This window comes from Ictidomys tridecemlineatus, unplaced genomic scaffold (assembly GCF_052094955.1).
Source record: "Ictidomys tridecemlineatus isolate mIctTri1 unplaced genomic scaffold, mIctTri1.hap1 Scaffold_42, whole genome shotgun sequence".
NCBI lineage: Eukaryota > Metazoa > Chordata > Mammalia > Rodentia > Sciuridae > Ictidomys > Ictidomys tridecemlineatus.
The window spans coordinates 2,612,339-2,636,165 of record NW_027522720.1 but is presented as its reverse complement, the minus strand read 5'-3'; the positions used below and the strand labels follow the sequence as shown (position 1 = coordinate 2,636,165).

General features: G+C 38.4%; 1 long non-coding RNA gene across 2 annotated transcripts; it reads left to right on the top strand.

Annotated features, from left to right (window-relative positions):
- The first annotated feature begins 217 nt into the window (after positions 1–217).
- LOC144373510 (uncharacterized) lies at positions 218–23,349 on the top strand. Of its 2 annotated transcripts, XR_013433165.1 has the most exons (4): positions 218–542; positions 15,928–16,012; positions 19,337–19,387; positions 22,179–23,349. It is a non-coding gene; the product is annotated as an uncharacterized LOC144373510 (long non-coding RNA). The 2 variants fall into 2 exon arrangements; XR_013433164.1 differs by lacking the exons at positions 15,928–16,012; positions 19,337–19,387; positions 22,179–23,349 and adding exons at positions 2,733–2,948; positions 3,478–5,404.
- The last annotated feature ends 478 nt before the right edge of the window (positions 23,350–23,827 follow it).

Genomic DNA, 23,827 nt, shown 5'->3' with positions numbered 1-23,827 from the left:
AAAAATATGTCTTATCAAGTTCTCTTTATTGTAACATAAATTTACCTCATTCTTTTTAACTTCGGTGAATATTTCTTAGTATGAGCATACCATAATATATTTTAAATGTTTCTTTATCAAGAGATAGTAAAGTTGTTTATAGTCGTTTGCTACAATAAACAATTCTACAGTGACAATTTTGCATAAATGCATATTTGCTTTCTGCAGAAATCAAAGATGTTCTTAAGGTTGATTTCTTGTAGCAGAATTGCTGAATCAAGGGAAGAATGCATTTAAATATTTGTACAAGCTGTGAGAGAGGCTGTATTGATATCTCTTTCCCAACAGTGCAGTTGTTAGAGGCTATGAAGTCATTCTCCCTGTGCAACTGGGGCCTCACCAGGATGTGCATGAGCAGCCAAGGAATGCTTTCAGCCTAATTTATTTTTAGAGTACATACACTGGACCCTTCTGCAATTGAAAACAGACCTTTGATTCCTGAGTTGCAGATTCTGACCCAGAAGGAGAATGATATGCACTCCTTGTGCATTGTGGTTCCTGAGGTAAACATTTTATTTTACACTATGGGGTGTCTTTCATAATTCTATATTATTAATAATAATTATTGGTTTGTTTCATTACTGTGGATTGAACTCAGAGCTTTGTGCATGCTATGCAAGCCATCTACCCCAGATCTACAATCCCAGCCTTTTAAATTTTATTTTGAGACTTACTAAGTTGACCAGACTGGCCTTGAACTTGCAATCTTCCTGACTCAGCTTCCCAAGCAGCTGGGATTACAGGTGTGTGCCACTGAGACTTGCTATTAATAACACTTTCAAGGCATATTTTCTAGCCTCATCAGGAGTTTGTGTGTGATTATAGTGTGGTGACAGCTGGTGGTTCAGCCAAAACTATCTGACCTGTACAGTACTGGGCAAACCTATTTTCTCCTCATTAAAGACTAAGGAGAAACTGGTGGTTCAGCTAAAACTATCTGACCTGTATAGTACTGGGCAAACCTTTTTTCTCCTCATTAAAGACTAAGGAGAAACTTAAACCGTTTTATAAAAACCTCAAAATCATTCTCTTTGGCTTTATCCAAGGAAATGACATAGGGAAAGAGACTTGTTTAAACTTTTAACTTATCTCCAGTGAATAGCTTCATTATTATTCTGTTTTTAAAGAATAAATCTATAGTTCATATTCTGTTGCTGCTAAATGGTCTGATTATACTATCCTCTCTTGTTGCTAGTATAACCACAACTCTCAACTTTGCAGGACTCTTCTCCATGGCTTTCTTGAACTGGGGAATTAAAATGCCATAGTCTTTAGGACATGTTTAGACAATTTGTACTAATAAACTATGTTAATTGGGAGCAAGCTGTGAAAATGAAAATTTGGTCTCTATATTATGCACAGTTGAATAGTACTTTGATCTGAATGTTTGTCTCTCCAAATGCATTCGTAAAAACCTAGTCACCAATGTGATGGTGTTAGGAGGTGGAACCTTTGGAAGATGATTAGGCCACAAGGGAAGAGACTTTCTAAAAGAGGCCCCAGGAAGTGTTTCCCCCCTCCAATAATGTGAGGACACAGATAGCAGGTGCCATCTTGCTGACACCTTGATTTTGGACTTCCAAGTCTAGAAGTGTAAGAAATCATTTTCTGTTGTCTGTTAGCTGCACAGTTTGCGGTATTTTGTTATAACAGCTTAAAAAGACAAAGACAAGTGGTAATATGGATGGAGGAGGAGGCTAAAAAACATATTTGGAGTTTTAGATATATTTTAGATTTAGAAGCCAAGGGTGAAGAAGCAAACATACCAACAATTTAAGAGAATTAACTAGAGGACATCATCTTGGTGAGCTCTTGTTAGATGCCTTATGTATATATTACTTCTAATCTCCATGACAACCTATGCAGGAATACTATTTCTTCATTTTAAGATGTGGAGAGTGAGACTCAAAAAGTCTATATTGCATACCCAGACCCTTGTGACTAATAAGTAAGGTTTCAAACCTGTTTGTCTTTTTAAATAAAAATTGTATTTATTCTTTCTAGATCTACAAGACAGTAGAGTGTATTTTGACACATAAAACCTGTTTGTCTTGTTTCAAAATCTTTGATGTTCTCACCATGGACTACTTTGTGCCAGCGAAATTTGAATTTCACATGAACAACAATATAGTTTTTTAAAGTGTTAAGTGTAAACACTTAACATGTAAAACCACATATTCCAGGGGTATGTGACTGCACTAAAAAAAAAATATTGATCATTTCTCAGAAATTCAAATTTTACTGGATGCCCTGTATTTTTGTTTGTTAAATCTGGCAAACCAAGACTCCCTAGTGTGTTAAAATGAAGAGTAGGCTTGAGGCAGGAGAAGGACTAGAAATCACCCTCCTTAATCTCCATTGTTCTTTTCTTTCTCTTGGTGCTTCCTTTACATCTCTTCCCTTCAGTGAGCATCACCCATAGCTGGTGATATTTTCACCTACACTCGGGGTGTTTTTTGAGTGTGTGTGATGCTGGAGATCCAACCCAGGGCCTCATTCATGTTAAACAAGCACTCCCCCACCCCGACCTCACTCCAAACCCTATACCCTAGATTTTGATAACAGTGTTTAGAGAGAATGTTACTGTTCTCAGAAACCTGTTCCCTAAATCAAGTGGCCTAGTGAAGGTTCATTGAATCCACGGTTATTTTCATTTAAACACCCAAGTTAAAGATTTCCAATCTCTGTTTTAGGTAATACAAAAGAGATGTCACTCAGGATCAAGTTGTCAGATTTTTAGCTTAGAAGATACCAAAGCTATCCTGAGGAGAAGATAAGTGGAGGAGAGCAATTGTGCCCAATCATGATTTGATCCAGAGCTGTTCTGCCAGGATTGCAAATCCACCAGTTCCTGTGACCACCTCCATCTGGTCCTCTGCAGGATTCAAAGATAATTTCCTGCTCTTAAGGTGCTAAAAGATAGAGAAACGTGTGGAAATGGTGCCTTTATGAAGTTTGAGGATATTTGTGGACACCAAGCTGAGTGCCCTGACACACCAAGACTGGGACATCTTTAAATTGCAGCTCTGGATGTATAAGAAATGATGAACCCATATATAAGTTCAAAAATATAATACAGTTGTCAAAGTCATGAAGCCATTTCTGTTTGGCATTAACCTCAGGATTAAAGAGACACTTTTGTGATTACCTGGCCAGCTCGTCTTCTGGCTGCTCTTAGCCTTGGAGCTGCCAAGGCCTACGAGGTCCCAGGAATTGTGTATCTACTTACTGTGCCTTTGCGGTAATGAAGGGTGTTGCTGTAACTGTGGCACAGTGGACTAAGGGACTTGGTGTCCAGCCAGTACTTAGGGCCAATGTTTAGAAAACTTGTGAAACAGGAAGTTGTTCTTTAACATTGTCTTTTTCTCATGCTGTCCTCTTTCTCTCTCTCCAAGGATTCAGAATAGCTGTAACGTTTCTCTCTCTACTTCCTTCTAGATACCCAGCTAAGTGAGAGCTTGTCACAGAAGGCAATGGCATTCTATCCTCTAACAGGGGACTCTTAGAAGACTAAAATTTTTTCAAACCACACAGAGGCCTCTTCAATGGTGGAATTTTCAATCCCACGATGCCAATATTGGCAACCTGTGTGCCATCCTCTGAGTCAGTTTTGATGATATCAAACACAGCGGTAGAAGTCCTAGGTGCCAAGAATGCAGCTATGTTCCACAAAGACATTTTGTCCTCCTTTCAGTATTCTTGCCAGAGTTGGTGATAACATAGCCAGCAATGTCAATGGTATTAAAATCTGCAGTAACATCCTTTGGATGTGCTTAAAGAGTTCCAAAAGTTTTGAGAAGGTGAATAACTCTAATAAGTTTACCTCTTTAGTTTTTGAGTCTGTACATCTTTGCTGCCTGAAAATCAATCAGTAGAAGCAATACTTCCTGAGTTATGATACAAGTGGTGAATTCACAATTGGTGAATGCATTTTGGCATATGGGATGCTTATTAAAGAAGTCTGGAAATGACATGAAAAATGATTTGACAATCTTTTGTAATTGATTGATAATAGCAAGATATTTGGGGTTTTCTAGCTTGAATTTATTTTCCAGTGATGGAATTAATGCATATTCACCTGAACATAGAAATTACAAAGAAAAGATATATCAAAGAAAACTTTACTCTTTAAAACCTTTGTTTGGGAGCATAGAACAACCATCCAAATGCCTTCCATATCTGTATACTCAACCTAATATTATAGAACAAAATAAAAAAGAACACAATACGTATAAGTGATAGAACAATCTTCTAAATAAAAAGAGAGTTTGGTTTCCTTTTTTTTAAATGATGTGAGTAAATTTTCATCAATAAAACACTCTTATCATTTGAATAGAGGAGAATGTTACATTTGAATCTCAACATCTAGAAAAATGAAATTTAGAAGTTATGATTGGCATATGATGTAGCTTTGACCACTGCTCTCCTAAGACAATTGTTTTCCTTAAACTAATAATCTTGGTGCTAGTAATAACCTCATCACTGGTAAACCTGGAAGTACTAGTTCAGGAAATAAAGATGCGACTGAATTTCAAATGATTTCAGTCATCACTTTGAAAATGCCATGCCAAACAATAGCTAAAGAAGCCTGCATCTCTAGAGGGAATAGCCAGGCCACGAAAGGTTTTTTCCTCCCTGTCCTTCAAATTGCCCTTGTATTTTTCATCTGACAGTGTAACATACAGTGAGCATTTTCTGGTTTTACTAAATTCTCAATGAATGAATGGGTGGGTGTTAAACCAACACCATCTTCCAATTTTGCTTCTGCCAGGTGCCTCTTTGGCTTTTGGTACTGCTCCAAGACAGATGGGGTTCCTGGAGAGCCACAGCAAACACAGTGATCAGGATGAGGAGTCCAAAGAATGTGGCCAGAGGGAAAAAACCCTGAGCTGGAGAAAGGCTGTGGGTGTGCTACTGTCCTCAGATAGGAGAAGGTCCCAAAAAATATTTTCAAATTAAATGCTTCATTATGATAAGCAAAATTAGCCAAACTCAGAAAAGTCAAGGGTTGTATGTTTTCTCTCATATGTGGAAGCTGAAGAGAAAAAAGGAAGGTGTGTGTGGGGTGGGGTGGAGGAACCTTATGAAACTAGGAGACCACAAGGAAGGAGGCAGGAGGGAGAGAGAAGGTACAGGGGAATGAAACTGACCAAATTATATTGTTATGTTGTGTGCAGGTACAAATACCTAACAACCAATTCTACTATTATGTATGATCATTATGCACAAACACAAAATTCCAAAAATAAATAAATAAATGAGAAAATACCATGCCAGTCCCATCAACAGATCCCAAAGGAAATTATATGATTTACCTAAATATGTGTGCAACAATGGCAGCATTAAAAATAATGCTTATTTGTAATTTCTCTAAATGATTATTTGAATAACTTACTACAATGTACTCCTTCAGATTTTTTTGTTGTTTTATTTACTGTATTAATCAGTTTTGCACCACTATAACCAAACAAACACCCCACACAGAAAAATTATGAAGAAAAAGAGGTTTAGTTAGCTCATAGTTTTGGAGGTTTAAAGTCCAAGATTGGGTGGGGAGGAGCCAATGGTTTAGCCCCTTTCTGGTGAGGGCTGTGCCCAGCATAGCAGCACAGCATGGTGTGTGTGTGTGTGTGTGTGTGTGTGTGTGTATAAGTCAGAGAGAGAGAGAGGTACCTGAGTTCCACAGTGTCCTCTGAGGACATGCCCCAAAGACCTAAGGACCTCCCACTAGCCACCCACCCTGCCCCAAGTTTCTACCTCCTTTCAACAATGCCATCCTAGGACCAAGACTCGAATAATGATGGACCCTGGGGGTTCCCTAAGATCACACTCAAACCATAACAATCACATTGCTTAATTTTCTACATAAACTTACTTTATTTCATTTTTAAATTATTTTTCTGATTAAAACATGCAGCCAATTTGGAAAGCAAATTGGAGATTCCTTGGAAAACTGGGTATGGAACCACAATTTGACCCAGTTATTCCTCTTCTCAGACTATACCCAAAGGACTTAAAAATAGCATACTACAGGGACACAGCCACATCAATGTTTATAGCAGCACAATTCACAATAGCTAAACTGTGGAGCCAACTTAGATGTCCTTCAGTGGATGAATGGATTAAAAAAATATGTGGCATATATACACAATGGAATTTTCTCAGCATTTGCAGGAAAACTGGTGGCATTAGAGAAGATAACGTTAAGTGAAGTCAGCCAATCCCCAAAAAACAAATACCGAATGTTTTCCCTGATATAAGGAGGTTGACTCATAGTGGGATTGGGAGAGAGAGCATGAGAGAAATAGATGAATTCTAGATAGGGAAGAGGGGTGGGAGGAAAAGGGAGGGGGTAGGGGATTAGCAAGGATGGTGGGATGTGATGGACATCTTTATACAAAGTACATGTATGAAGACATGAATTGGGTGTCAACATACTTTATATACAGAGATACAAAAATTGTGGTATATATGTGTAGTAATTATAAAAAATATAATTATAAAATTATATAATTTTATATAATTGGGGAAGTAAAAGGAGGGGAAGGCAGGGGATGTGGGGATAAGAAAGATAGTAGAATGAAACAGACATTATTACTTTATGTGTGTATGTGACTGTATGACCAATGTGATTCTACAATATGTACAATTAGAAAAATGAGAAATTATATTCCATCTATGCATGATATGTCAAAGTATATAAGTGCATTCTACTGTCATGTATAACTAATTAAAACAAATAAAAAATTTAAAAAAAACATGCAGGACACTCTATCTGATCAAATGCCATCTCCTGGAATATATTGCTGTGGCCCCTTGGCTTTTTGCTAAGCCCCCTTGGGGCTCTCCTGAGCACCTGATCTGAAAGAGCCACCACAGGCTTTTCCCTGCATCCTTGTGACCAACTGATTTTTGCCATCAGTATCTGGGTCTTTTGCTGGAATATATGCCCATGGACCCTATTGCTCTTATTCTATGCTATTTCTGTGAGACCTAGAACAAAGCCTGACACATGTTAAATTCTCAATGAATGATTTTACACCAGTACCTCATTGTTTGTTGAACATTTAGCAACTGCTAGTTCTTCTTCTTCCACCAAATCTTCTTGACCATTCCTGCATGGTTTTCTTTTCCAAAACAGATTTTAACTGTTTTTCGAATCCCCCTCCACCAATCCCATTTGGATTCTGACTGAAAATGCATTACAGTTTTAAATTTGCGACCACTTGGCACAGTTTTAATAAGTGGCTCCAATTCTGCATACTCTACTACCATAGCTTTCCATTCATTAAATTTTTTTTTTCCTTACGACTCTGAGCTAAAAAAAAATTCCTAATTTGTTATTGTAAAATGAATGGCACTAAAATGACTTGAGTAATTTTAATCTATATGAGACTAATACATTCAGGATCGGAAGTCTGGACTCTTAGGTACTGCTTCCAATTGAACTGCAGCTTGTGTGGCTTTAGGATGCTCTCCAAGGGTGATCAGGGATCAGACTGCCTAGTTCATTACCAGGGGTTAGGAAGGCAAGATAGCAGAAGTGGAGGAAGTTGTGTCTACAATATTTGTTCCAAGTGACCATTATCTTCTCCAAGAACAGATGAAATAGTACCAATAGGTCTACAATTCTTCTTCAGCAGTTTTAAAATCTGAAAAGTTCTAAAGGTGGAAATTATTTTTTTTTCTTTAAAACCTGATCTACACTGACACAAGGCTATAGTCCTTATGTGTCCCATTTAGTGAGAAGATTCATTTTTGACTGTGAAAATGTTCATGTATATGAATACAGGGAAATGTTCGTGTTCCAGATCCTTCTGAAAGAGTTTGCAATATGTAGAAAAGATTCATTTTTTCCTTTCACCCATCTGAAATCTAACTCAGATTTAAGTTAAAGATTGTGGAACCCATGCATTACTAGATTGCTGTGTCTTAAATATCTAGGATTTTGTTTTTTAAAAGCACAATTTCTAGGAATGGCTATGCTTGGCTGTGAAATGAGATTTTATTAAATGAATATCCTTCAGTATGGAGTTTGTTAGAGTCAATGAACTAAGACATGTTCTGAACACAGGCTCTAATTTTTGAGTGCTGATAGCTGCTAAAATCTATCTTTTTGTATAAAATAAATGCAACCCCAGCCTATTCAGGCCTCCACAGTTTCTCTTAGAATTTATACTGCATTCTGAATAATGTGTTTTACGGGGCCCCTTTTGAGAGTGGGATCCTATAAAGAACTTCATTCAGAAAGAAACGATAAATACTCCACTGTAAATCTCTTCATCACAGAATCTAGAATAAAAGAACGCAGTATTTTAACCAGTACAACATAGTACTACTGTGCAGATTAATCTGAGGGAAAATTCAAGGAAGTTAGTGACAGTTTTTTTTTCTCGTCATTTCTCATTCTTTAAGTTTCTGATGAAAGATTCTCTAACTTATTATTACTTGATTGTTTTGTTTTTGTTTTTGTTTCTGTTTGCAGCACTACAGATTGAACCCAAGGTGCTGTAAAGTGAGCTATATCCCCAACTCCCATTTTATTTTCAGTTTTGAGATAGGGAGGGTCTTACTCAGTTTCCCAGTCTGGTCTTGCATTTAGGATTCTCCTGCACAGCCTTCTGAACAGCTGGGAAGTGGGATTATAGGTGTGTGCCACTGCACTGACTAAATTTGACTTTTTCTTTTCTTTTTTTTAATTTTGATTTGTTATATATGATAACAGAATGTATTACAATTCATATTACACATATAGAGCACAATTTTTCATATCTCTGGTTGTACACAAAGTAGAGCCACATTGTTCTTGTCTTCTTACATGTATTTAGGGTAATGATGACCTGGATAGGGTGAAGAGGAAAAGTGAAGGGAGGGCCCATAAGGGTAGGAAAGATGATAAAATGCGATAGTCATTATTTCCCTAACTTTGTCTTTTTATATCCATCTTTGAATAGGGCTTAGTCTCATTCTTGACCAAGTTCTAACTTGGTGAAAGGGTGGGGGCAGGGGGGCAGGGAGTTGTTGGTTAGTTTAAGAGTACTTTGTCTTTTACAGAGAGACTGATGCAGCTCTGAAATAACAGTCTCAAATTCTTATTCTAGGCCCACCTTTTAGCACCCTATGGTGGTCAGAGAGATCAACCACTTCTTTATTCAGCTCAGAAGTGTCCTGCTGCAATCTGGCTGGGCAAAATAACCGGGGGGGGGGGTGGTGACAAGCAACTTGTGAAGGTTGATACAGCGGGAGCCGCTTTATTACGGGACAGTAGAGGTATATATACTTAACTAATTACACAGTTTAACTTAATTAACATCATCTAGATACAGCAGTCAGTCATTAAGGAATCCTCATCATCTTAATGACTCGCTGGCATTGCTTCACAAACCACTCCTCCTGGCAAAGTGCCAGGCACCATCTTGACTTGATTGTGGCCCTCAACAGTGTCCCTAAGTGGAAAAGATTTCACTGTTTCCAACTATTTCCCTTGTTTTCACTGTTTCCCTTGAGACCTTCAGATAGGCAAGTGGCCTGTCTCCCTGGTTCTTTATCTGTACATCATGGGTAATAGTTGAAATTAGTCTTGCCTAAACTTTCAGGATCTACTTTCAGCTTTCATTTGATATGATCAAACATGCTGGGTTTTAAGGAAATGCTAGCAAACCCTGTTTTGTCTATATGGTTGCAAAGACACCGTTTTGGTGAGTTACTTGTGCATAAACACTTTTCTTCTGTGTAGACAATGTAGAGATTTCTTTGCAGCTTTTAACATTTCTCAGTTCTGAGAAAACACTGTCAGAATGCTTATGGAAGATAAATAAACACTAGAGCAACAAGTGAAAGTGCAGGTTTAGAAGTGTCAGATTACAGAAAACTCACTCCTACATAGCATAAGACTGCCAATTTTTCATTTTTGTCTGTCTTAGGATAGTAACATGATACCCTAGGAATTTGGTTATTTCCCACACTGGACCTCCCATTTCATGGGGGTTCAGAATAAGCTCCACTTTGATGTTTCCTCAGGCATTTCATTTTAAACAAAGCCCAAGCTGAAATCATCATCACCCCCTAAAATTACGTGTGTGTGTGTGTGTGTGTGTGTGTGTGTGTGTTTTCAGTGTGTGGCACCACAGCTTACTCAGTTGCTCCAGCCTAGAGATTTGGGGATCTTCTTTAATTCCTAGCTCTATCTCAACTCCCTCATCTAGTTCCAAATCTCGGGAGCTTTGCTTTCTCATTTCCTTTCATCCCCACTGCCACTAATATAGTTTTGGACCTTCTTTCCTTCTATTTTTGCAACAGTCTCCTCATTGGACTTGCTGACCCTAATATGGCTCAGTCATCTCTTATCCTCTTGCACCTACTCTTTATTAAATAAATTAAAATTTTTCAACAATACTTGTTAAAGCATGGTCAGGAAGACTTTATCCTGGACCACTTCAAAAGATACAGGGAGCACTGCAAACAGGTCTAGCAATGATTGGAGTAGATTGGGCTCAGCCCCAAATACAGCATGGGCAACTGGGAATTTACAGCCAAACAGAAGACTGGGGTTAGTGGGTGGAGAAATTTTTAAAAGGAAACCTCAGAGGTAAGGGGATTGTGGCTAAACTGACCTAAGAGGATTATTGTTGAAGGCAGGCCAGTGTGATCAGACAATCCCTAGGGGAAGATGGAGGATGAGGAATCTGATGGTAAATTGAGGAAGAAGACATACTGAGGTTGGGGAATTCTTGCTAAATTGACTTATCAGGGTTCTTGCTAAAGCCACGTTTTACAAGGATGGGCACATATGGGTCTAGTAGAAGATTTAGAAAGCTGAATAAAAGTTGGTCAAGCAGAGAATCTTTTGTCACCTTGTAAAACAATTTGTTCTCTATACTGCTGTTAGAGCAAAGTTTCCAGAATGACCAGAATGACATACTTCCTTAATGAACACATACTTCCTTAATGGTTTAGATCTGCTGTTGACAAAGACTCAGTTCCCTGCTGTGCTGCCTTGCTCTGGGCCCAGTTTAACCCAGCGGCTTCATCTGCTGAGGGGATTATAGTTGGGTTATATTGTAATCTCCCCAAACTCAAGTGCAAATTATATCCTCTGATACCTGTGAATGGGGCTTATTTAGTCAAAAGATCTTTACAGATGAAATTATGAAAAGGGCCTCTAAGTGAGATCATTCTAGATTCATGAGGGTGGTCCTAATCCAATGACAAGTCTATTTATAAAAAAAGAAAAAGTACAGCAGGGAAGAGAAAAACACTGAATATTTCCTCATGTAAAGAAGGAGGCAAAGCCCTGGAAAGCCAGAAGCCAGAAGAGAAACAGCAAGTTGATTCTCCCCCTAGCCCTTCCGGAAGGAACCAGTTCTTCTGACATCTCAATTTCAGACTGGTGGCTTACAGAATTTTTCCTGTATTTTGATCCACTAAGTTTACAGTAATTTGTTATGGCAGCCCTGGAAAATGAATACAGCTTCGTTTTCTTTGGGGGTGGGAAAAAGGAAACATTTTCTCTACATTACATAGAAATCTTTGCAGAGCTAGCTGTGGCTCTGAGCCCTCCATTATGTGATTGCTGCCCATGCCCAGGATCATTGGTTGGCATTGCTACCTCTATTCCCTGGGCTAAGTCCCATTTTCCAGGACTTAAAATGCAGCTCAGGAAATGCATTCTTTGGGGTGCCTTTCCTAAAAGCCATTTCCCTGCCCCTAGTCTAGGTTTTGCCTCCCATACTTTGTCATGGATTTATGGCATTATGTCATGTCCTCTGCTTACTTCATGGCTTCTCATAAAGTCTTTGAAGTTCCTGGGGTGGGGTGTATGAATGTTTCTAGCACCTGGAAAAGTTCTTGGCTTATGGTAGGCACTGAAATGTTTATGGAATCAATGGGGGAAAAATGGTAAGTGGCAGAGCTGTCAAAAATCATTTTGGGTTGAGTACTCGTGAGCACAACCAAGGCCAGGCCATGATATCTGGTTCTATCTGCCCAGAGAAAGCTTGTCTTTTTCTAATTCATACAAATGTGCCATTGGCTAGTGATGACCTTGGGGTTGGCAGGACTGACCTATTTGTGTTTAGTAGAAATGTTGTGCTTCCAGAATTTTTCTGGAAAACCCATCTGGCAGAAGATAGGACCATTTGGGTTGTCTAGGATAAAAGTGTGGTTCCAATTTTAGTGAGGAAGGAGCGCTTCCTAGGTGGTTGACATTCACAGAGTACATCCAGTAAGCAGGAAGTTTGGAGGTCAGAAGTTCTGTAGAATAGAAAATGAATTGTATCTGTCTTTTTGATTTCCACGCTACTCACTTGTTTCTTCCTATCATTTGCCCTCAATAAACATGTAGGATTTTGATCTTGCCAAGCCTTTATGTCCTCAAATTCTTTACTTAAAAAATTAGTACTTGCTTGGCGTGGTGGTGCACATCTGTAATCCCAGTGGCTTGGGAGGCTGAGGCAAGAGGATTGTGAGTTCAAAGCCAGCATTAGCAAAAGTGAGGCTCTAAGTAACTCAGAGAGACCCTGTCTCTAAATAAAATGCAAAATAGGGCTGGGGATGTGGCTCAGTGATTGAGTGCCCCTGATTTCAATCCCCTGTATCATCTCCCACAAAAAAAAATTAGTGCTGTATATTTAGCATGTTTATATACCTTATTTCTTAATGAAGTTCTCAATAAGTTTATTCCCACTGGGATAGGAAGATTGACAAGTTGACACTGTAAAAATAAGGACTCTTGAGTCAAACTTCCTGGGTTCAAATGCCACCCCTGCCACTCTCTGTCTGTGGTAGATCATATGTGGTAGAGCATCATCAGAACAGTTCTCCTTCGGCTTTTCTTACAAACTGACATTGATACTACTGTCATCAAGGTGTGGACGGGCTTGTGTTCCCTTCTCTTGGAAATTCACAGATCTGTTTTATGAAAGTGCAATTGTGTGACTTGCAAAGCTAGGACTTAAAAGGTGATATGTGGGATATTATTTATCAGTAAAAGGAACTATTGACACTTGTGTAGTTGGCAGATCCCAAAGGCTTAGTGGAAAAAAGCCTGTCTCAAAAGGTCATGTACTATATGTTTCCACTTATACAACACTCTTGAAATAACAAAACCATAGGAATGGAGAGCAGATTAGTGGTTGCCAGTGTACAGGTATGGGGACAGGCAGGGGTGGATGTGACTATGAAGGGTCAGCATAAGGACTCCAACTAAGTGCCTGTAAAAGCTGGCATAACACATGATCATCCAGCCCGTCCCACTGGTGGGCGAGTGCTACTCTTCCCCCATTGGCAGTACACTTGCCCTCTGTGTTTTTGCTCTGTGCTCTGACATTTCATGCCAAAATCAGGCCTGTAAATCCTTGTGGAAATGCTTTTTCCCTTTTCTTTTTTTTTCTTTTTTTTTCTTTTTTTTTATTGGTTGTTCACAACATTACAAAGCTCTTGACATATAATATTTCATGCATTAGATTGAAGTGGGTTATGAACTCGCAATTTTACCCCAAATGCAGATTGCAGAATCATGTCGGATACACATCCACAATTTTACATAATGCCCTATTAGTAATTGTTGTATTCTGCTAACTTTCCTATCCCCTACTATCCCCCTCCCCTTCCCTCACATGTTCTCTCTCTACCCCATCTACTGTAATTCATTTCTCTCATTGTTTATTTTCCCATTCCCCTCACAACCTCTTATATGTAATTTTGTATAGCAATGAGGGTCTCCCTTCATTTCCATGCAATTTGCCTTTTCTCTCCCTTTCCCTCCCATCTCATGTCTCTGTTTAATGTTAATCTTTTCTTCCTGCTTTTACTCCTTGCTCTGTTCATAGTTGTTCTCATTATATCAAAGAAGACATTTGGTATTTGTTTTTTAGGGATTGGCTAGCTTCACTAAGCATAATCTGTTCTAGTGCCATCCATTTCCCTGCAAATTCCATGATTTTGTCATTTTTAAGTGCTGCGTAATATTCCATGGTGTATAAATGCCACATTTTTTTTATCTATTCATCTATTGACGGGCATCTGGGTTGGTTCCACAGTCTAGCTATTGTGAATTGTGCTTCTATGAACATCGATGTGGCAGTATCCCTGTAGCATGCTCTTTTAAGGTCTTCAGGGAATAGTCCAAGAAGGGCAATAGCAGGGTCAAATGGTTGTTCCATTCCCAGCTTTCCCAGGAATCTCCATACTTCTTTCCAAATTGGCTGCACCAATTTGCAGTCCCACCAGCAATGTACAAGTGTACCCCTTTCTCCACATCCTTGCCAGCACTTGTTGTTTGACTTCATAGTGGCTGCCAATCTTACTGGAGTGAGATGGTATCTTAGGGTGGTTTTGATTTGCATTTATCTGACTGCTAGAGATGGTGAGCATTTTTTCATGTACTTGTTGATTGTATATCCTCCTCTGAGGAGTGTCTGTTCAGGTCCTTGGCCCACTTTTTCCCTTTTCTATATAGTTTTTCAAATATTCTAGGATGCTTTCGTGGCCAAAGGTGAGCCTTATCTATTCTGTTTTGTCAAAAATTTGCCTGGGCTACAGTATAGCGCTAGAATGAGTCCCCTGCATTCAGGAGGTTCTTGTTGAATAGCCATCACAAAAAAAGAAAAAAAAAGAAAGGAAGAAAAAAAGGAAAAATAATAAGAAAGAAATTACTCCAAATCTGTTATCTTTTTTTGGTTTGTAAGTATCTTCTTTTAAAACTATTCCCAGTATTAAATGTATGTTTCAAATAGATATGGAATGTGTAATAATAATTATCAAATTGAATTAAATTGAGGTAGAGTTAGGATACTAGCAACTAGCAGGACATTCTTTTTTTTTTTTTTTTTGTAATGGGGATTGATTAAACTCAGGAGCATTTAGCCACTGAGCCACATCCCTAACCCTATTTTTTATTTAGAGACAGGGTCTCGCTGAGTTGCTTAGTGCCTCACTTTTGCTGAGGCTGGCTTTGAACTGACAATCCTCCTGTCTTAGCCTCCCCAGCCACTGGGATTCAGGCATATGCCACCATGTCCAGCACCATTCTCTCTCTCTCTTTCTTTTTTTGGTACTGGGGAAATCTCTAGTACCAACACCAGCATACAAAAAAGAAGAGAAAAGAAAAAAAAGACAAAAAATAAACCCCCAAACTGGCAAAACAGAATAAGTTCTGTCATTTTGCAAATGCTAATTTCCTAGTTATGATATTATTTTATAAAAACAGAAGATCTCATCATTGGGAGGAGCCAAGTAAAGAGTACACTGAATTCCATTGCTATATTTGTAATTCCTGGTTAACCTATAATACTTCAAAGTTTAAGAAATTAGGAAGGCAACACAACTTTTACCTGTCCCATTGGGATGCTGGCTTTTAGAGACTAGCATCAATCCTGTGGGGAAGTTCAGGCCACATAGACCATAAGTAGGGTTCTGAATGAGCAGCCTATCTAAGGTCCCAGCCATAGCCACCATCTAACTTCAACTCCATGGAAGACCCTAAGTGAGAATTGCCTCCCTGAGCCCAGTCAACCCCCAGGACCAGCGGAGGTAAAAAGAAAGTGATTATTGTTGTAAGCCACTACATTTTGAGATAATTTATTTTGCCATAAAGGATGAACAGAATACCATAAATATCACCTGAACATCTCTGTACCTCAACTTTATAAATTTATGAAGTGAAGTAACACACAAGTTTACTATAAGCATGAAATAAATAACCAAATAAAGAACCTAAGGAGTGATTAAATGAGATTTATAAATGAGATAATAAATTATTGATTAATACATGTCATTATCCTAGGGTATTCAAAGTATAAAAAAAAGGACAAGAAAGATATGAAATAGCTCACATAACTTAAGTCAATACCAAATGACACCGAATGACTTTTTGCTTTTTGTCCCCAGAGATTGAAACTACGCCACAAGAACTTGGCAACAGAATGGATTCTATCTTGGGCACATCCTTAGATGACCTCTATCTCTTTGGTTGGTGTGTACCTTAAACATACATTCTAAATATAAATGATGGTTCTATTGAGATGTCCACTCCTCCTGAACCCCAGCAATAGTAACTTTTGTTTTTCTTTATCGGTAAAGGCCTGTAGAGTCAAAAGTACCTGAGATTGTTAATATGCCCCTGGGGTCAAAGGATATTCTTTCATGGATATTCTATTGCCTTTGCTATTTTGGAATCCCATTATTGTAATACACAGCATTATAAAAGGTCTTAATTCTCTTTTTCCAATGTATCATAATGTGTTAAATCAAGGTATATTTAAAGGTTCATTTTTACTACAAACATTTATGGAAAAAAATTATAATTACCATAATTTCCATTATGCTTTTACTTCCTGAAAAAATAGTTATTGTCAGTGTCTTTATCAGTAAGATCAGCAGACAGCCTTTGGAGGGAAGGAAAGGCAGAAGGAAAGGCAGAATTAATGAAGAGCTAGGGGTCCAGAGACCACCCTCAGGGCTAGTGCCTGGTCAGAAATCAGGATGGCCCATTTCCCCTAAAGATGCTGACTATGGCTCTCTGGAAGGGCAGGCATGCACATTTGCTATAGAAGCCCTCAGGCAGCATTTGGAAAAGTACCTAAAATTTCAGACTCTGGAAAATAACAAATCATTAACTATTAGATTCTGGCCTATGCCCCTGGTCTGTTATGTTTTTTGGAGATTGACTAGGAATCTAGATTCATCATGGTTGACTCAGCTCAAGCCAATCTTACCAGTAATATTTAATCCCTAGACAGAAAGAAACAGAGAGAAAAGTGATAATTGGTGTCTGGACAGGGGGAAAGTTAAAGAGGGATGCTAGGGAAAGCAAAGATCTAAATACACACACACACACACACACACACACACACACACACACACACACACTGCAATAAACTGAGCACTGCTGCAGGGAGACATTGTTATATTTCCTGATTTATTTGTGGTTAATGGCCTTCATGTTTTTCATATGCAAAGTGGCTTTGGATGTGAATAAGCATATTACCCAGAAGATTCTATGGAAGATGTCACAGACTTGCCTGAAGACTACCAAATGTCTTGGCAGCTGCAGAATCCAAAACTCCTGACAACAAATCAAAGGATTCTGTTTTAACAAAGGGTCACAGAAAGCCCTGCCACTCCCTGAACTCACTAGTGGAATTCTTAAAGGAATAACAATGACACCAAACCCAGATTAACCATTTGAGGTTCTGAAATGGAAGAAAAGCAGTTGAAATCAATAGCTTACAATAGTGGGCCTAAGAAAAAGTCTTCTACAAACAGAAAGTTGCTGATGTTAGCAAGGAACAAATTAATGATAAAGCTTATTGGATGGTCTTAGATTATATGCAATAGAGAGATTCCTGCAATTCATCATCATCATTGTGTTTGTCTGCTTCACTGTGACCAAAATACCTGACAAGAACAACTTACAGGAGGGAACGTTTACTTTGGGTTCACAGTTCAGAGGTTTAATTCCGGGGTGGGAAGATCCCATGGTTCTGGGCCTGAAGGTTAGGCAGAACTTGCTGGTGGAAGGGCATGGCAGGGAAAAACTGCTCAGCTCAAGGCAGCAGGGAAAGAGAGAGAGGTTAGGGTACCAGGAACAAGATATATAATCCCCAAGGGCACACCTCCAGTGACCTACTTCCTCCAGCCACACCTCTCCTGCCTACAGTTACCACCAAGTAATCCATTCATTATTCATCCATCAAATGGATTAATCCACTGACTAGGTTACAGCCCTCAAAACCTATCATTTACCTCTGAACTTTCTTACATTTTCTCAGACAGGAACCTATTGGGGGACACCTCATATTCCAGTCATAATAATCATCCTCTTTTTAAAACAGCTGATATTAGCCCATCAGGACTTTTTGAAAATTTATTACATCTGGTAACTGCACCTTTCATGGTTCTCAAACTTTACCTTTCCTAAAAATCACTTGGGGATCTTGTTACACTGGTGATTCCTGGAGCTCTGCCCTCAGAAGGATTTAGTAGATGGAATTCAGGAATCTGCATTTGAATATCCAATTGGAGGTTTCCAATTGAATTCTCTAATTGAGTGCTCTGCTTATCCCTGGTAAGTCTCCTGTAGGTAGCCTTGGTTCATATTTTGGAAAGATTTATCTAAGATGCATAGAGAAAATGGCAGCTTGACCTTTGTTTAGCTACTTAACTGATCCTGAGTAAGACATTTCTATTCTCTGAGTCTGTTTCCTCCTGTGTAAACTGTAGTGATGGATTGTGGAAATTAAGTGAAAATATCTGTAAAGGACTGCATGCCTACATGTGGTTTCCCTAAACCTTTACTTAGAAACTGAAGACTTTCTACATTGCTTTTCTAAGAAATTATGTATAAGCGCTGAATAACTGAAGTCTCTGAACTCTGGAAACAATTTAAAAGTTTGCACCTTTAATCTGTATAAGGCTAACCTTATTTACAGATCATTTGTCCCCAAACCAATTTACCTTCTAATGCTATAGACTGTCTGCACAAATGCTAAGGTCCTTAATTTTACAGAACTCAGACTGTACTTTTCCATAATTTTAGTTTACTTAGTATAATCCCACAGAACTCAGTCTGTACATTTCCATAACTCCAGTTTACTTAGTCTAATCCCAGTTGTATATCCCCACCGCTCCAATCTATATCTAGAGTTTGTCACCCTTTCTCTATCTCAGCACTCTGTAGGCACTTATTCTTCCCTTTTCTTCCTGTTTCTCTCCTCGTTGACCCTCCCCCCACAGAATATTATTAGCTAACTTATTTTCTATGAGATTTAAATAGATCTGATTAAGAAAACAGTGCTGAGGACATTGATAGTTCCTCAAGGTTTATACATAGCAGATGAAGAAAATAATTTTAAATATATTAGCATTTGAAACTAAAATTTTAAAAGTTTCTACACACATTACATCTGAATAAAACTGAGTCTCTTGGGAATAACTGATATAATTGTTGAAGTAGTGGATTTCATTTGATTTACAAATGTTGCCTGTATAATTTATGTACATGGTCCCTGAGTGCAGAATGACTGCAACCTTGCTAGTCTGCTTCTCTTTTTGGTGATATGTAAAAGGTATAATATTTAACTTTGAGGGGCAGAAGCCAAGACTGATTTATCACAATGTGCCAATTGGCTAGGCCACTGCCCAGCACATATGGACCACGCCCATCTCAAATATTTGTTGAGTAAATGCATAGGTTTGGAGTTTCAGTAGGAGATAAATTTCTCTTAGATCTTAATTGTCTACATGATACTCTGTATTTTGTTTTTTCACTGATAATGATTTTATTGCTTTTGTTCAGGGTGATTCCTAATCAAAGATGGTGAAGAGGATCACTCCAGGAGATGGGAAGGTGACTAGCTTCATATAAATGAGTCAAAAATTTATTTTAAAAACTTACAACTTTAATATAGTGTCTCCTGTCACATTTCTTCAATGTCTGATAGTGTGCTCCACATAGTCCTCTCTGTCTCTTCCAGTGTGTCATGTTTGATCACCACCTTTTGGCCACTCATGGTCACCATGGAGCAAGGCTGGCCCATTACAATCGTCTCATATTGAAAGTGCACTCTTTCTTTTATTTTGAACATAAACAATGAAATCTGCTGAGTAGACAATGTAGAAGCTACCATACTGTCATTTTAAAGACATCCTGATTCTTAAATCCCTCCCCTGTGCCATGAAGAGAGTTTATGAGGCTGCCACATTGGGCCAGATATTTCCCAGTAACTGCCTGAGGAAACATAAGTGCATTCATGATAATAAGGCACCTACACCACTGAATTTCGCCAGTTAGTCAAGAATTAAAGCATTTGTAGTACTGAAAAAGATTGCTTAGCCTGCTTTAGGACATTTGAAGAATGTGTTCATGGAAAACATAGACCCATGTTAATTCCAAATACATTTTGAAAGGCATTCCCACTCTAAAAATAATCACACTCAAGCCCAACAACGGCCCCACTGACTCGGAATCCATAACTGTTTGGAACTCAGCACTGGTTCAACTAAGAGCACCTGCTATGGTCTGACCTGAAAGAGAAGAGTGTAGGTTCTCATGGGAAACACTGATTTCCCATGAGAGTGTCATGATGAGAAGACATACTCAAAACTATTTGTTGGATGATTTGGATTCAAAGACATAAGAAAGGAAAAACCCTCTCCCATAAAGATGGAAAAAAAACATACTCAAAAGTTTGGCTGAGATCCAAGTTATAAGTCTTCATGGAATAGTACAAGGATAGGGCAACTAATTTGCAGGAAATAAGTCACCAATGTCCAGGTAAATACAAATAGAAATATGACCAAAAGAAACACGAACTCACTGAGTAATTCTACTAAAAGGAGTTGCAACTGGAAACCATGGAAATTTTTAAATAGGCAAGAGCTGCTCTAGGACACCAGAACAAAAATGCAAATTATCAGTTTCTGTCATATAGTTTAGACATTTTGTAGTGTACCTGGGACATTTTTAGCATTGAAACCATGTAGGACTCAAAAATTCTTGCAGTAGGAAAAGCAGGAGAAAAATTTGGAATCTAAAAATTTCATGTTTTGAAAAATAGGAAAATTCAGTTCAGTTAGAATATATCTTAAAGCTTAACCTCTGAACATATAAATAATGTTCAAGACATTTTTTTTCCAGACAAAACAAAGCAAGGCCAACCAGGAAAACAATTATTCTTATTCAGAAACCAAACGAAAGATTTAACCCCTAATGTTTCTAACAAGAAAGCATCAAAGCTTCCCCAAGGTGAGGAAATCAAGGTCCATAAAACCAACTAAGAAGCCCCAGAGGTCCCTAAAAATAATACTTGGTGTATGGTCCAATCAAGATTAGGGAATTTTCCAGTTGGATGCCAGAACATTTTCTTAGAGAGCAACTTTCTGACTTATATTTGAAAAGATTGAGGATGATGTGACTGAAATAAATGATGTCACTTTCTTGATAGCAAAGTAAAGGTTTGTCAGGAAGGTAAGCCAGCGCTGGGGCGAAGGTTCTGGGCTTTATTCCAGGAGAACATGATCATATGCCAGTTAACTCAAAGGGATTCAGAATAGGTTTCCTGGTACATTTTTAAAAACTTTTCATGTTCAAAAGAAAGAGATACAGTAAACCACACAAAATAAAGGTAGAACTTAGTAAATTACTACAAGGCACTCCAGGAATCATGACCCTTGTCAAGAAATAGAACACTGCTAGCTGCCCTGAAGCCCTCCAGGGCCCGTCCCAATCCTACTTTGCCCTGCTCCATGGATTATCATGTAATCATGTAGCCCACAGATTTTAGTTGTTTCTTCTTCTTCTTCTTCTTCTTCTTCTTCTTCTTCTTCTTCTTCTTCTTCTTCTTCTTCTTCTTCTCTGTCTTCCTCTTCTTATTTTTAAATATTTTTAGTTGTCAATTGACCGTTATTTTATTTATTTATCTGCAGTGCTGAGAATCAAACCCAGTGCCTCACACATGGTAGGCAAGCGCTCTGCCACTGAGCCACAACTCTAGCTCCTCTAATTCATTCTTAAAAATAGAACTTTCAAAGTGGATTCCAAACCTGGCATGGTGGTGCACACCTGTAATACCAGGGGCTTGGGAAGCTGAGGCAGGAGAATCACGCCACCCTCAGCAACTTAGCAAAGCACTTAGCAACTCAATGAGAACCTGTCTCTAAATAAAATATAAAAAGGGATGGAGATATAATTTAGTGGTTAAGCACTCCTGGGTTCAATTCTCAGTACCAACAACAACAACAAAAAGTAGATTCCACATTTCTCCAAAGGGTTAGGAACTGGTGGTCCCAGCACCCTAATATCCTCTTATGTTTCTAATCCAGACCTGACTTTTAATGCTACCTTTAAGTTTTTAAATAAGTCTGTAGTCTGGAGATCCCATCTTGAAAATGGCAATCTCCCAACAACAATTTTTGCTGAGCCACTGGGGTGGGGCTGGTGGGAGGTCAGATCTAGAAAGAAGGCAAGGACAAAGACATTTTACTGGTAGAAAAAGAAGATTGTGTGTGATAGCCCCTTTCAGAAAAAGTGTCAACTAAGAAAGTGGGTGGTGATGTTAGGTGCCCTAATATATACAGAAAGTATTTTTCTCTTGTCAAATTAACTGCTTACAAAAAACTTAATGTTACAATTCTCTCAGGACCCTACTTGATGAAATTCACACCTGGCCAACTCTGAGGCAATTGAAACATCAAAATATATAGTGATGGTGATGGATTATAGTCCATGGAATAAAATAAGAATCTGTGAGTACACACTAATGTCAATGAAGGAATAAATGGATAAATAGAGGAAGAAAAATCTGTTCATTACAGTGGAATATAAACACTGATTATAATTATATCATATGTAAATTATGAGTGAAGTTTGATGATGCATGCATGGCATCTCTGCCTACTATGTGTTTACAAAGGGGAAAACAGTCCATCCACAGTGGAGGAAACAAGAACTACCTTAACCAATCGAGCAAAGATAACTTTACCAGTATTGGTGCAAACCAACACCATGCACACTTCCCCCTTTCTCCCCACTATTACACACTAAGGGTGCAATATTGCTTTGGTGCACTCTGAAAGTTCCTTTATCTACCTCACCTGATCATCCAAAGAAGAGCACAATAATTGTCTTTAGTCCTTTTACAGAAATATCATTAACCAGAGAAAACTAAACACATATGGTGGGTATAAAGATTAAAGTCTGTCAACACACTTGGGCAGACTTCTGTCACACTGCATTGTCCTCTACTTTGGACCCACAGAGAATCATTTACAACCCATTGTCTGTTCTGCAGGGCCAAGGGACTAGGTCTCAGGATATTGCATGTTCTCTAAGCCCATGGATTTTTAAAGATGTTTCACTATCACCCATTCTTCACCTCCATCACCTTATATACCAGAACAAGGGGAGTATATAAGTTTCTGAATAATGGAAAGTTTCTGAATAATGGACGAGTTGTTTATCTCATTCCTGTGATTTTTCTCCTTTTGTACGTTAACAAGTTTGCATGCCTTTTCTCCTATTTAATCTGTCTTTTTCTGTTTATTTCAGTGAAATTTCAAAGAGGAGAGAGAAAATTTTCCTTCACCTTACACTAGCCTATGTTATTAAAAAAATATCAAGGTTTAGGAAGACAAAGAAAGGCTGAGGACCTATTTAAGACAAGTGGAGTGTGAAAATAAAAAGGAAAATCAGGTGAAAGCAACACCAGAAGAGTTTTTGAAAATGAAGTGGAGGGAAGGCTGGGGTTGTAGCTTAGTAGTAGAGCTTGCCTAGCATGGGAAGTCCAGGGTTCAGTCCAAAGTACTGCAAAACACACACGTTTGCACACACCATTAAGGAAGTAGCACTCATGTGCATCTCCAGATTATGCCTGAGAACCTGGGAATGTGAATTTTGGCCACCTCCACTCTTTGAGTGCAGGCATCTGAAATGACCAGATAATTATATCATGTTCAGAGACTCAAGATGTGGGTCAAGAGGTTATTGAGCTCTAGTTTCACAGATATTCTTACTAAGCACATATATTCTTTTCTCTATCTTCTACCCACCTAACAGTGCCCGTGCTTTCCCAGTATTCAATAGAAGTTTCCTGTGTAAAATTTTTTTGCCATTTTGTCATAATTCAGAACTGCTTTCCCAGGAAAGATTCTTGCTTCCCCTACTTCTTTGAAACCATGATTTAGAACTGTCTGAGCTGTTTTCCAAATTGCAGATTCTAAGATCCAAAATAAAGTATTCTTTAGTTTCTGGTTTTGAATTGATAGACTGGAAGCATGACAACTACATGCA